Raw genomic sequence first — 13,282 nt, 5'->3', positions numbered from 1 at the left:
AAAATTGTCCTGTCAAAAAGTCATGTTTTTCCTGAATCAGTTGCAGGGTTTTTGTCTCCCTGACTGGAGCATACAGGGGCTGGTTTCATTGTTGGTGGGGCAAGGAGGACATGAGAAGACCTCCACTGAACCAGGGTCAGCCGGCCATGGGACTGGAGCCCACACAAACAGGTGGAGCCACAGGGGTTTTCTGGCCTCTGCCATCTCACAAAAGCTGCACTCAGCAAAGAAGCGTGGGGTGGAAGAAAATGTCACCCTGGGCTTCGTCCTGCACCCACCAAGTCAGCTATTGTGCTGGCTGGGAGCAGAGCCGTGCACAGAGGGATCTCCCATAGGCCTTAAATGTCACCAGGCGTGTGGGAGCACTTCTCTCCAGCCAGCCCTTCTGAGGGACCATTGTGGGCAATGAAAGGGCAGGAAAGACTTCTGCAGAAAGTGTGGGTGGCAGAAAAGCAACCCTTCATGCTGGGAACACATCAGATGTGTGAAAAAACTCTGAAATGTCTTTTCCCTGAAGTAAAGAGCTAGGCTGAGTGATCCCTGCAGGTGGAAGGAGGGCAGCTTTGCTCAGCAGGAACCCTCCCCGTGCCCAGAGGTGTCCCTGGCAACAGCTGAGCAGGAGAGGGATTGCCACACTCTCACCTTTGTGGATGAGCTGCTCAATACCTGCCATCTGCCTCCAGTGGGAAGCAATTATTTAACAGGAAGAACAATAAAAATTGAGAGAATAACCTGACAGAAGCTGTCTTAGGTACACTGTACCAATTAAATTAACTGTGTACAAACAGGTACCCAGAAATGCTCTTGTTTTTTCTAAGTAACTGTGGCCACTGCTGTTGTTGCCATCACTAAAAACCTGAACTGCATGGGCTGGACTCAAGCTTGTGGCTACTGTGGAGACATCCGCTTTAGAAATTCCCATTTCCCAGGCTTCACCATAAAAACAGACTTGCTGTCTCCTTGTTTCCACCAGACCTCGCTCAGGAAACACAATCCCCTTTTAAGTACATGATCTTAAGCTTTGTCTAATGAAATGTCTTTAGGGTATTTCTCAGTAATCGGCTCCCTGAGTTCCTCCTGTGAGACATTCTGCAGCTCTTCCCAGCTTTGTGTCATCAGCAAATTTCATTAATGTGATCCTCCTTCTCAGGAAAGTGCTCCTGGTGAATATATTTAATTCAGACTGCCTAAGAGTGATGTTTGAGAAGCTGTGCTTGTAACCTCTTTCTACCCTGACACTTCCCCTTTCAGCACCTTTTGTCTCTGCTTCAGCCAGAATTTTTTGTTGATAATTCCCTATATGGCACCATTTTAATTGCTTTGCTGAAATCTAGTTACATAAGGTCCACCAAAACCCATTATTATAAATTAAATTATTGCTTGAACAATGCTAAGAATCTGCAATGAATAATGTGCAATATAGATGGCCTGTTTCATCATCCTCACTTTAATTTTCACGAGAAAGAACTCACATGAACTAAGATTACAGTTTTGGGGCATAGATTTAGTGTAATGCTATCAAAATTACTGGAGGTCATATGGGACAAAATTTCAAAATTACCTAGGTTTCAAGACCATGAAAAAGTTGTAGACATTCATTTCTCTTGAACTCTAATCCAGAACATGAACACTGTATTGGTTCTCTTTCTTCATAGATCTGATTGTTTAAAAAACCACACATACAGCCTAAGGACAAAAGAGGGATTTTTTTATTCCATTGATGCCTTATTTGCATTGTTACTAATCTGAGCAAATGCAAGATCTTTAGCATCACCATGATGATAAAATATCTCATTCTTTTGATGTCAGATAAAATACAATTTTCATGTGATTATGAAGCCAAGAATCATAAAACCTGTTGTCATGATATCTTCCCTTACAGTTGAAAGGGCTGTGAGACATCTGGAAATGGAAGAATCTTTTCCTTTGCTTCCATAAAAAAACAGTGTTGCCCTCTTTTTCCTCTCAGTTTTGATTCTTGCAATCTGGAAAGATTACAAAAGCAGCCTGTAAAGTCAGTTTATGGAAGGCTTTGGTAGAAATCCTCAGTTTGGGGTATGAAATGTTTTGTTTATTTGAGTGGAAGAGCGGAATCAGGAATCAAAGTTAGGATTATGTTAGGCCCTGTGTTACACAATCCCTTACTGTTTCAGAGCTGCTGCTGATGAGAGGGTCACAGTTCCCTGCATCGCCACCTTGCCTCTGCCACAGCCTCTGAGGGTTCTCCAGCACCCAGGGGTGACCCAGAGTGAGCCAGAGGCTGCCAGGATCCCTGTTTACCCCACAACAGGGCCACGGGCAGTTCTGGCTTCTTGGCACTGGGATTTGTGTTTCCCACACCATCACAAATGCAACAGCCAGAGTCATAGGTAAAAATCCTGTTTGATCACTCTTAGGTTTGCCTAAGGTACTTCCGTGGCCAGTATTTGGTTTGGGATTTGCTTTGTTCATGTCTGTTTCCAGCTGCTCCCACATTCCCATAATAATGCTTTTTCTTGAGATACAACAAGAATTGCAGCTTAGGACCTATGTGCAGGGAGACTTCTTGTTACAGTGATACCAAGCACTGGCACCTTCCCTTAGTCACTTGCATTCAAGTGCATTATTTTTTCCAGGAATCCTGCTGCTGAGGGATAAGCCACAGGAAACTATATGCCCAGCAACACACACTTGCTTCTGTGAAAGATCTGTAATTTGAAGGTGAAATGGGAGCAGGCTGCAGGATTTAATGAACCATTTCACACAAACTCTCTGAATTAATATATATGGTGGCTCTCACAACTTTTCACAGGAGACCAAGTATTACTATAGTTTTTAATAAATATGGAATTCAAAGTCTGCAGATTCTGAGTTCTGCACATATTTTTGCTGCTTAGTGCATGATATGTGCCTGCTAAATATTCTTACCAAGGCAGGACATGGTATGTTACAAGGCATGCTGAAGAGCAAGCGTGGCTTGCTTTGATCTTGGGGGCTCTTGCATGACTTGCCCCTGAAGGTTTACATTTGCTCTTCATATCCTATATGCAGTTTGTTTGGCTCTCAGTAAAAATGACAGGCAGAATTAATAACAGGTCTAATATCTCATCGGGAGATGCATTCCAAAAATTTCTATCTACTCAGTGAGTGTTTGAAAGCCTACATGGGATCCTTGTCAATAAAATTCTTCTGCTTCACTCAAAGAGGAACTTTTCATTACTCTGGGAAAATGCTTTCCTCATTACAAAGCCTTACTTTTATGAATCCAGAAGGATATTGAAGGTAATATTGATAATTCCTGAAAAATAACCCTTTCACACTACTACATCCTAAGCTTGTCTTTTGTTTCTTAAAAAAATATTTTAAAAATATTCTTTGTGACAAGGGATGAAGCTATGTTATAATGTTCTGGGACACACTGGAGAAAGCACATGGCAGTGTTTAATTAAGAAGATTTATCAATGTATGTGAACCTTGACCTAAAGCTGCATGGGCCAAGAGAATGCTCACATTTCTGAACTTTGTAAGAGTCCAGAGATTGCAAACTTGGACTGTTCTACAGGGATCTATCTGGTACCCACACTGTCAGCAGCACACATGGAGCATTGTTTTATACATACACAGACACTCCATCACTTGAGCAGAAACTGCATCACTGGATGGTTGGGTGTTTTGAGGAGGGGCCAGCTCTATGACCAGGGACAGGAGTTATCTTTGTCCTTATATTTCTCAGACACTTCCTGACAACAAAGGAATGGTAAAACTTAGGACTCTGAGATTCCAATCTCTGCCCTAATGAACAGAAATTCCTCTGCATATTTTCTGCCAAGTTTTATCTTGTCTGCTGCACTCCCCATTCTTCCTCATCACTACCATCTGGTGCTGGAGCCATTCCACTTTGTGTTGTCTAAACTGGTTATCAGAGAGTTAATGAGTACCTGGATAATACAGAAGGGAGACATGCTCTGTCCTTCCTGCACATCCTGTTACTCAGTGGGATTTCCCCCTCTCCTTGGCTTTATTTGTGATGCAGTAAAAATAGATCAGCAGAGTTCCATGCAGTATTGTGAGCAGGGTTTGCTTTTAATCAAGCTATGTGGTCTTTTTACAAAATCATTGACAAAGCTGCTATTAAATACCTTTGAAGTTCTTCATAGCCTCCAAGCTCAAATGCTTCAGCAAAACAGATCCATTAAAGCTTTTAGCTAAAAGATAAAGAAGGTGAGTAATAGGAGCTTGGAAACAAAGGTGGCTCTGTTTCCTCTGGAGTGTTGAACAACTCTTCAAATACCAATGGGCATGAGCAAGCCCAGCCTAGGAAGGAAGATAAGAACATGTTTGGATGCCATCCATTCTCAAGATGAGAGCAACATTCTCACAAACAAAATCATAGTTTTGTGTCAAAACACAGTGTCAAGGCCAGGACTGACTGTATATCAAAAATGGAATTATCTACCAGCTGCTGTGTGGTCTGAGCACCAGCAAGTTGAAAATGACCCTGATCTCTTAAACTGCATGGGATTTATGTTTTATGGGATCCAACTTCTGGAGCATGTCTATCCACAAGATGATAGGTGAGATTCAACCCTTTTTCTTCACTGGTGGCTGTCTAAGCATCTAGAGCTTTTCACAGTGAGGTTAAAATCAAGAGGTATCTATGAAAATGCTAGACCATGAGGCAGGTAAGAGCTGGCCTCTGCCTGGAGACAGCCTGTCTACCATGGGGAGGAGCTCTTCTATAAATCAGTAAAAGTCCATCCAGACAGAAAAATATAAAGCATTAGAGATTAAAATTGTGAGGTCATGGTTCACAGGTTTGCTGTGGATGTGCCACACCAGAACTCTTCTCCACCCCAGAATTATTTCAGTGGGAAATATTCCTCCCCTTCCCATGTGAAACACTAACCAAAGTTACTGCTGGGAGCTCCTTGGAAAAGAGAGTGAATGCAAGGCCTTTGTCTTAGGCTCACTCACTGGGCTTCTCAGTCTGGGCCCCATCTCCACCACAGCCAGTTACCTGTTTACTGGCTTTTTCTCCCCTTTCTAAGCTCATCCCTTCACCTGGGCTGGTTCTTATCATCAGTGATCTGAACTGGCTCCTCATTACCCCACAAAGAAGAGGAGGATATCCTGGCCACTCATTCCCTTCCTCAGTCTCTGTGTCACCTCTGTATTGATTAAAAATCTGCATCCTTCAGTGTCCATTCCAAACCAGATCCCCCAAGTCACCGACTCATATGGAAATTTAGATCCTTCTCAATTTCTCTGTCAGTTCCTAATCGAAAATTTCCAGCTGCTCTGTAATCACATCCCTTCTCCTACTCCTATCTTAAACACTTCCCTGCTGAATTAAAATGCTTCTTTCTCAGTGCTCCTGGGAGCCTGGGTCACCCAGAGCGGTGCAGATCCCAGCCCTTGGTTCTAGCACCAGCCACTGCTCTTCATCATTGGGAAAGTCAATGTTTGTCCCTGGTGTGCTCAGCTGAAGCAGTCAGCAGTAGAGGTGTAGTGGATTGGAAGCCTTTGCAGCCAGGTTAACAACAGGCCCTGGTTAGCATCTCTCTCTTGTGGGTGTAAATGGTGCGAGCACACAGGATGAAAATGAAATGTTTGAGCAAGTGCAGTAATCTCTTCATAATAATTTCTTCATCTCTTCAGAGGTGGCACTTATTTGCGCAGGAGAAACCTCTGTAGAGTAAACATAGGGTTGGGTTTTTCCTGAACACGTAGAGGTTGCTCAGATTGGGGCCAACTTTTAGAAAACTGTTAAGAGAGATATAACTGCTGCAAACACATTTCAATACCCCAAATGTTGCCTTTTCTTTTTAACCTGTACAACAGTCTCTTTCATCTCCTCATTTCACTACAGGAATGAGTTTAGTTTCCAAGAATATGTCAGCAGGAGGCTGAACATCAGGAACATCACCATCTTAGAGCTTGAGTTTGCCAAGATCTTAGGACCTTTAACAGGATCTTCCAAAAGAAAGTATGGATGGAAAACCCTCTTCTACTTCCCCAGTGAAGACAAATTTCTCTACTACAAGAGGGCAAAAAATTGGCATGGAGGAAAAGAGACATACATGAAGAAAAGAGAAAGGCAAAATGTTGTTTGTTTTTTGGTTCCCCCGCCCCCCCGGGAAGTAGGAAGTTTTAGTTGATTTTAAAGAGAAATTTACTGAACAAAATTATTAAATGAATAATATCACTACAAATAAATCCTATAGGCCATTTTCACCCCATTATACAACTTCATCTAACTTACAGTAAATGATGACAACTCAAACAGCTGTAGAGCTTTCTGACGAGATTCAAATGTAAATATCTGAAGCAAAATAATCAGGACAGATGTGATTTTAGGAAGATTTGGTATGTTGCAAATTTGAGACAGAGTTAGGATTAAGTTTTAAATGATAGACAGTTTGGGTCTCAGCAAGAATTCTAACATAGAGGAAACACTGAGATGCAGTCTTTGGGGGATATTTATGTTCTGTTGAAGAGAAGAACTCAAACCATATTGGCCTATTTGGAAAATTTAGTTGTAACTGAAATAGCAGCTAAAACCAAAGCATTTCTCCTTTTATACTGGACCCAGAAGGAAGGTAATGCTTGGAATTCAAACCTAGATTTACTTCCCCTGTCTGTGTAACCATGAACAGATTTAGAAGACATTTCAACATCAAACTCCAATGAAATAAAGAGAATTAGCCTGGGCTTTCATTTCTCTGGATGCAATTTGGGCTGAGTAAATGCAGATGTCTATGATGTGATAAACACTTCTTCACAGTCAATAGAGAGGAGAAGTAATTTTGTAGGTCATGATTTGTTTCCGTAAAGTTCATGTTTAAAATAGGTCAGATGAATCACTGAATAATGTTGTTTCTGTCTTTTGTCTCTAAAAGGAGCTGAGGGCTCTTAGCTCAGCTACAGGAGCACGGACCCTTCCTGTTTTGGAAAGGTAGCTGACAGCTAAAACTGTTAAATTTGGAAGGTGCTTAGACACTGGTCTAGGAACGTCAAAGTACTATAGATAGATTTGAAATGTCAGCCTGGAACACACTCTGTTTCCTCTAAAAATTCAAAGGGATTCCACTCAGATGTGATTTCCACAGCACATTGTTAGGACTTCCCATTTCTGAGAATTGTTTTGATTTTCTGGGATCCAATGGAAGCCATTGATGTGAGGGAGGATTGGGAAGTCCTCAAAGGAAAGTGCAAGCCCTAGTCGCCAAGCAGACCTGTGATGGGCCCCTGCACAGTCACTCCTTTTCTTTTGCCACTTGACTTACTGTGCCACAGGCCAAACACATTTTAAAAACTCTAGCTGAATGTGAATGAAAAACGGCTCCTGCATCTCTGCTGGCCCTCGTGGCATATCTGGAAGAAAGGTGTTAGCTCACTCAGGGACTCTCTGAGCTGCAACCAACTACACAGAGTCCTTGGTTATGCATTTCTATTCCTTCCTGCTCCTGCCCTTCTCACCTCCCTCACAGTTTCTCTGGAGCCTCTTCTCTGGGTTGGGACACTGTCCTTGCCCCCTGACTACTCTCCTTACCATCTGGAGACACTCACTTCCCTTCAGGCAATGAATAATTTTCCACACACCTGCTCTGGTCACTGAAAATACGATGTGAACTGGAGCAAGCAGACCAGAGCTGTCTTCACAAGTACATTCAATGATTTTATCCTGGTTCCTTCCTCAACATGTGCTCTGATGGCAGCTCCCAAGCCTTTTCCCTCTTTGAAGACACTGACTTTTTTGTGCTGTCCTTTCTCCAGTGGTTTGGGAAATTCTAAAAGTTGTAGAATTTCTATGTTGGGTAAACTGCACAATGTGCCAGCAGGCCTGACAGTGTCTTTGACACACACTGTTGGTGGATTTTTATGGTGGTGGGTTTTTTTCAACACAAGTCTTACAGGAGTATTATAAGTCTCTCCTGCTATCATGTCCTTAGCAGCACTCTACCATTAGAGACAGTAATGGCAGAAAAGATTTATTTCACCATCTTGTTCATCCCTCTGCTATTGCACAATTATTCCCTGGGGAGCACTTCAGGCTCTCATCCAAGAAGTTTTTATGTTTAGCTTCAATCTCATAAGCAGCTCTGCGAGCATGATAGTGCAAGGCTCATTGTCAGCCTTTCAGCCATTTCAAAAATTAATTTGCCAAAAGTACAAATAAAAGGTTATTTTATTTCCCCTTCCAGGCAGTCAGAGCCATAAACCGTTTGAAACATCAAAGCCAAACTGCATTTCTTCTGGCTCTAACTTCATTAGCCAGAAAGCATCTGCAACTGGAAATGAATCTGCAGCTGTGTTGATGGTTTGCAATCCAGAATTAAAAATCACTTTACTTTCTCATAGCTCTGTTAGTACTCTATAGCAGGCAAGAGGGGAAGGGAAAATATATTGTAATTAATACGGGTAATAATTTTAGAAGAGTGATCTTTATTGAGTAATGTTTGTATGTATCAATATTTCAAGGAACTCAATTTTTAAAAGGCTGCTTGACTCCAACAGTCCCTTTAGGTAAGATATGAATCATAGTAAATTCAGATCTAGTTTGATTATATGTACTGACTTCATTAGTGGTAAGAGAGAGCAGGGACAGGTGATTAGCATGAGTCAGTAATGCAGCAGACAGATTTCTTCTCTTGAGCTACCATGGGGTAAGAAAAAACTTTTTCTAGTCTGTGCCTCTGTGACACTTCTCTGAGGAAATGCCATTTACTGGTTTCTGGGTTTTGCCTTGTAAATGATGCAGGTGGTATGAGGCACCTTTGGGGCATAGGCAGACCCCAAATCCTCATTTTGTTGGATACAGAGAAAATGCATAATGCAGAGTCCCACCCTATCCTTGGAGTATAAGACATTCTATGGGATAGTCACTCACACTCAGTCACTGGGCTAGTATGAAGATTAGTTCATGCTTCTTGAATGTATTTTCAAGAGCTTCAGATGTGCCATGACAAAGCTCAAATGGCCAGAAATAGTCAAAAGTACTGCAGATGCAATGTGTTTCTCAGACCCTTAAGACAGATTAACCCAGAGATAAATAAATGCCATGTGGAGGCTTTCCCATTGCTTTGATCAAAGAACAGGGGTTTTTATTGCTTAATTAAAACCCACAGGTCTCTTATTCCCCTCATCCACCCATCATCACACACAGTTCAGCTGAAAAGGCACTGAGCTTGGAAGGCCAGATTTCCTCCTTTCCCTTTTTCGATCACTTGCACCCAGAGCTTGCTGCCATGGGCTTGGCTTTGCTCAGAGGGTTTTTAGGTGGGAAAGTCCCATGTAAAGGCTCAGCTTCTGGAGCATGGTTGGCATGATGAAGAATGGCAGGACTGAGCATTTGTACCAAGGCTGGAAGCATTAGCCTCTGTGGTGGGATTGCACAGGGAGGTTCACAATCCCATGGGCATGTTTGCTGTCAGGCACATGATGCAGGCAGTCTGGATCCTCGGGATACCTGTGTAGAATTTGGTGTTGATGTCTCAGGCTTTTCAGAGTGGCAGAGGGAGAGGAGGACCCAGATGGGGTGTGGGACTGCTCTCTCAAGGGTGGTGCTCAGGCTGTGGGCTGCAGGCAGCTCCTGCCCACCTGTGAGCAGCACTCAGTGCTGCTCAGGTCCTGGTCATGCACCAGAACACTGAAAAACAATTTTGTTTTAAAAGAGTCTGTGCCCCTTGGAATGTACTCCCTCCTTCTGGGCTGAGCATTTGCAAAATGTTACTTAATAGAGCCATAATATGAAATCCCAGCTCCAGACGCATGCGGCTCGTGGTCCAAAAATAATCAAAATCTGAGGCTGGAACCACATGCCAGTTTTGCAACTGGCTCTGTGACAGCACTTGAGCTATAACCACAGAATCAATCAGCTCAGCTCTTTGGGAGGTTGAAATCCAGGCCAGATTTTGAAGTCTGGGACCTCTCTTCAGTAATTTACAGCATACAAAAAGAAATTCCATAATAAGCCTGGTTTAGCTTCCCTAAAACCTTTGGGTCAACAAAGAAGCACTTCCACATGTTTAGGTCTATTGGGTCCCTCTGCTCTCTTTACGGTGAAATCTTTGCACAAGTGTGAAGTGAGACAAGTCACTATTTTTCAAACTTTTTGCATGGATTTTAAGCTAGCTCCCCTTCTTCTGTCTAAGGAGGGATGGGTCCAAAGGAGGGGGGTTTGGGTGGGCAAAGAGGCAGCTCTATACACTGACTGCAGTGACAACAGTGGAGTGAGTGACATTTCTTTTCTGATCTCCTTGACGAGCTGTTTCATTCTGGGTTTGTTTTTGCAGCAGTGGATCTCTCCCCTCGCCTGGGGACTTCTGGGACCTTTGTCCTGCAAATATTTCAGAACCATAAAAAGCTTGAAAAACAAGAGTGACTGCAGGATATTAAATGCTTGTTGCTTTTAAATAAGCAGATGGTACTTTTACCAAATGCTATCACTTTGGCCATATTTTTTTCGTGCTGTCATTTTTTGATGGCTTGTTTTTACTGTAGAAAAGGTCTGTGAAGCAGCTGCCAGCAAAGCGATAGTAACTGGATAGCATCTGTACATTTGAAAACTTGTTAAATGATATGTGAGGGAAGTCTATTAAAGCGTGTTTGTCTGGAGTTCAAAGTTATTTCATGCAGGGAATTGTTCTGTTGCAGCCTAAATCTGCCTTTTTTATTAAAACACAGAGTTAAATTATTGTTAAAAGGAGCGCTGGAAATGTTATTGGAACAAATATCACGAGCTGTCACAAGTGATGTGGTGGCTGTGCAGTGAGGCACAGACCTGCCTTGCTGTACATCTCAGCTCTGGGGGAACAGGCTCCTTTGAAGCTGCATCTCAGACTATCAGCTCATGAAGTGAAGCAGCAATGAACATTTATATCTGTGTGGGATAAAGTGATGAGAAGGACCAGCTTTTAGAGGTCAAAAAGGCTCCATGTGGAAACACAAAGGATGCCATGTGAAATGTTTCATTAGAGATATTCTTAGCAACTACCAGTTTTCAGCACCACGTGTTTTGTTGCCTGGAGGTAAGAGCTGGGAAGTTCTTCTGCAGCTCTTTTGAGAGGTCATAAATCTTCCTGATGGGAAGAACAACTACTAAGAGTTTCCCATCCATCTTTTGATTGCCACTAGCCCTTTCTCAAAAATTTTACGCCTTATCAAAACATAAGTAATCTTTAATAATGCTTTGCTATTTAGATACACTTTTAGGTGATGATCTACCTGCACATCACACTAAGAGTATCAATTTGAGCTACACATATATTTTGTAGACAATAGCATGCTGAGACTGACAGCATGCCTGAGAAATGGACTGTTACAATCATACCTACTTGCTGGGTACCTTAGACCTTAAATGATATATCCAGATTTCCAAATCTGAACATGAGATTGAAAAGAATGTCTTCATCCTTTTGTCTAAGATGAGCTAAAAGAAACCATGGAAGTGTATGGATGTGTGTATATGAAGCCGGTTTTAGGTTTTTTAAAAATTTTATTTTGTTTTTTTAAATTTGTCTATACCATACAATTTACCGTGACATAACACTCTGCTTTTAGCCTAATTATATCTATGTGTTCACTTAACTGCTTTCTTCAGAACTTAAAACTGGATGGAGTATTGAGTTGGTTGGCCTGGGCACTGAATCCCTCTTTGTCCAGAGAACACCAGGTGCCTTTGAGGTGTGCTTGAGGGTCGCCTGTCTTGATCTGACTTGCAGGGAGGAGGCCTGTGCCTGCTGCCTTGCTCACAGGAAAACTGCCCACTTGCCAAGGCTTGGAAGGCCAGGGAAGCAGAGTGTGGAAAGCACTTTGGGGTGACTGCAGGAGCCATCGTTAGCTAGTCATGGGATCCTCATGTGTGGGCCATGAATGATACTGAAGTGGTTGCTCAGGAGCAGTAGGAGTGGGGCTGCTCCACAAGGGAGGAAAAGCTGGGAGTGGGGGGTGATCCCAGCACAGGAGGAGCCATCCCTGACCAGATGCAGTCACCAGTGGGCCAGGAGCAATGACCACTCCCGTTGGCCATCGAGTGGCTGTTGGACAAGGCAAGATCCAGGTCCTGTCTGGGCAGCCTGCTCAGGAGCAGCAGGACATGGAGCCAGAGACAGGACTGGAGACAAGGCTGCTTACAGCAAGGGGGCAGAGAGGGCAGGCTGGTCAGGTCAATCAGCTCTGGGCTCTGGCTGGTCTCAGAGCCCTGGCCCTGCTCTCTACCAGCTCACCCATTATCCAGAGGGGCTGACCCTGCTCTGCAGGAGGGCTCTGCACTGGGTGCTGTGGTATAAATCCCCCTGTGACCTTCACACCTGCTCTACTCCCGTGACTTCTAGCCCTGTCATCTTCGCCTGAAATCTCAAAAGCCCTGAGCCAGCGTCCTCGAAAGTCATTTGGATTCTTTCCATTGGCTTCAGTTTTGTTGGAGCCAGCCAGTTACTGGGAGGGCTTTTCCTGGTCTCCCAGCACTGCTCATGAGCGTGCTGCTTTTTTCACCCACAAGAAAGGCCACAAATCAGTGGAGAGATTCAGGTCAGGTGACAGCCAGGAAAGTTTGCTTGCAAATAGCTGGAGGGACTTCAATTATTAGAAATTAAAAACTCACTATGGAGGGATGGAAACAATTCTATCTGCAAGTGCAATAGGGGCTGTTAGCCAGAAAGTACTGCTCTGCTTTTGATTAATTCTTGTTCTTTAATTAATCCTTTTGGTTTGTTATCCTTCTTGGAAGGCTATTCCTTTTCTGGAATTAAGAAATGACAACTCTAGGCAATCAAGTATGTTTTTGCCTGGCTCAACCTGCATATGTTTGCATTTGGCTTTCCCTGGCTGCAGGGAGAGCAGTAAAAGCTGTGCCTCAAGTCATCAAAGTACTGCCTGCATGCCAGGGACTGCCCTGGGCTGGCCATGCCCCAAGGGAAATGCTCTGCTTTATGGGAATGATCCACATGCTTTGGGCTTCCCATGAGGAACAGGCTGACCTGTGGCTGGACTGGAGCTACACCCCATGTTCATAAAGGAGAGGGTTTGGGTTTCTGGAGCACCAGTTCCCTTTTCTGCTGGGGTCCTTGGCTCAGGAAAGTCCCCTCTCTATCCTTGAGCTCAATAAGTGAAAGGGACGGGTTTTCTTTAACAGGAAAAAGCCACTTGGCTCTATTTGTCATTCTTCATTAACCTTATCTCAGTCCCTCTTTATCCTCCTTTCTCCTGAGTTGCCTGGTCAATGTAGTTCTTAATACTTCCTCTCTTGATAAAGATGTCTCATTCAAAGTGTATTTATATCACCAGTTCCAACTGCCTTACA

Source organism: Agelaius phoeniceus, chromosome 2 (assembly GCF_051311805.1).
Source record: "Agelaius phoeniceus isolate bAgePho1 chromosome 2, bAgePho1.hap1, whole genome shotgun sequence".
Lineage (NCBI taxonomy): Eukaryota > Metazoa > Chordata > Aves > Passeriformes > Icteridae > Agelaius > Agelaius phoeniceus.
The sequence above is the reverse complement of the archived record's forward strand: the minus strand, read 5'-3'. Positions refer to the sequence as shown.